Source organism: Crocuta crocuta, unplaced genomic scaffold (assembly GCF_008692635.1).
Source record: "Crocuta crocuta isolate KB4526 unplaced genomic scaffold, BGI_CrCroc_1.0 scaffold27, whole genome shotgun sequence".
NCBI lineage: Eukaryota > Metazoa > Chordata > Mammalia > Carnivora > Hyaenidae > Crocuta > Crocuta crocuta.
Genome location: NW_027532250.1, coordinates 1,891,098 through 1,893,157, shown reverse-complemented (window position 1 = coordinate 1,893,157; position 2,060 = coordinate 1,891,098). Strand labels below are relative to the sequence as shown.

Here is a 2,060-nt window from a genome sequence, read left to right as displayed (position 1 = left end):
GAGCCGGGGCCGTGGGCCGGACGCCCACTTTTGGAGATTTGAGGGTGAAATGCCAAGAAAGCAAAACAGGACGGAGGCACAGGGTGGGGCTGGGCCTTCTCGCGCACCTCTCGGAGCCTGGAGGGCGGGGCGTCCACTGCGAGCTGAAACAAAACCGGGCCGGTGAAGGGCGCCCCACTCTCGGGGAAGTCGGCCACCCTCCAACCCCTGCAAGGGTGAGTGCGGAACTACCGACGGGAACCCGGGCTCTCAAGGAAAGCTGGAGAGGCCGGCTTTGGGCTGGGCTTTGGGGGTGGTGGGCGTTGAGCAAAAGCGCCCCAGGAGGCCGCCGGAGCTGCCCTCCCTGTTCCACGCTCCCAGCACGTGTCTGTACCGGGGGCTCTGGCGCTCGCTCGCGCGCGCTCTCTCTCTCTCTCTCTCCCTCCCTCCCCCCACTCGCCAAGCCCCAAACAGCTTCGGAGCCTTTAATGTGCTGTTCCCTCTGCCTAGATCATCTCCCCCCAAATCTCGGGGCGCCCCAAATTGGGCTGGCTCCTTCTCCACTTGAACTCCGAGATTAAACATCATCTCCAGCCTCCCCGGTTTATCTTTGTTCACAGGGTTTATCGCTCCCTGAAGTCTTTACTTTCTGCTCTGAATCTGTTTTCCCTTTCTCACCTAGGTGTGCTCAGTGCCTGGAAGACAGCAGATGATGCCCTGACCCTGAATGACAGTGTCTCTCGGGGTACCCCCTCGGCTTTAAGGGGGCTCCCACATAGGCTCCAAGGTCCGGTGCGGAGCACGTCCGGGGCGGTGCCCGGGGTTCTGCATTTGGGACCAGCTGCCGGGGCTGGGATTCTGCAGGTGGATAAGGAGCAGGCTTCCAGAGTGTTCTCTGTGGTACAAACCCTGGGAAGGGGAAGGGAGGGGTATCAGCACAGGCGTCCTGGGGGAGGGAGCCCCAGGCGGGGAGTAAGAAAGTCATATTCAGCTTGGCATCCCTGGGTCAAGCCTTTCATTCAGGTCCTGACACTGAGCATGGAGGTGGGGGGGGGGGGTGCCTGCTATTATTCTCCTGCCTCATTACTGATCTTCACGCCACACCTGCTTTGCCTCCCCACCCCTCCCCAGGTGACGGTTGTCCCCAGGCTTGGGTGAGCTTTCCTTTTTTGTTTTTGTTTTGTTTCGTTTTGATTTTTTATTTTTTTCAAATAGTTTATTGTCAAGTTGGTTTCCATATTTTTTTTGTTTTCTGTTTTATTTATTTATTTTTTTTTACAAATACAAAAAATATGGAACGCTTCACGAATTTGCGTGTCATCCTTGCGCAGGGGCCATGCTAATCTCTGTATCATTCCAGTTTTAGTATATGTGCTGCCGAAGCGAGCACTTGGGTGAGCTTTCTAAAGCTTGTGTGGGGCTTGCCATCGCCTCCAGGTCCCTCACACTCCTGCCTACTCCCCAGCCTGGCACCGGACAGGCGCCCAGAATTCATTTGCTGGGTGAGGGGCAGAGCAGAGCCCCAGGATTCTACAGTCCCTTCGACTCCACCCTCCATCTGCAAGCAGAGCCTCCCCTCTGGATTGGAAAAAGGTTTAGTTCTCCCCTTTATTCTGCAAGTAAGTTCTGCAGAAAGCTCTTAAATGGAACAATAAAAGCCCCTGCCTTGGCGACAAACATTGTATTATCTGCAATTCTGGCTAATTCTCAAGTGTCAGTAGCACCACTCCCCAAGGCCATGCGGACTCCTGGTGATTGGAGCCCAGGCTCACGGACCTTCTTTGTGCCTCAGTTTTCCCCTCTGTGTAATGGGGATCATAATGTGTGCCTTCGATTGCTGTTAGGATGGCAAAGGGATTAACTTCTGGAACGGAGGTAGAGCAGCGACTAGCCCACAGTGAGCCCTTCATGAATGTTAGATGCTATTGTAATGAGTAAGAAGCTCTTAACTGTGAGAAGTTCTTGGCCATTTCGAGCCTGTTCACCTTGTTAATGGGAGACCTGGACTGAAGAGTTCTGACTATAAATTCTGTGTTTTCCCTTACACCCCAGGACCCCCCAGTTTGGGATTTGGGAACCAC

The 2,060-nt window shown here is 54.4% G+C and overlaps 1 non-coding gene across 1 annotated transcript; it reads right to left on the bottom strand.

Annotated features, from left to right (window-relative positions):
* Positions 1 to 1,265: 1,265 nt before the first annotated feature.
* Positions 1,266 to 1,369, bottom strand: LOC144243360 (U6 spliceosomal RNA). The gene has a single exon (XR_013338640.1). It is a non-coding gene; the product is annotated as a U6 spliceosomal RNA (small nuclear RNA).
* Positions 1,370 to 2,060: the final 691 nt, after the last annotated feature.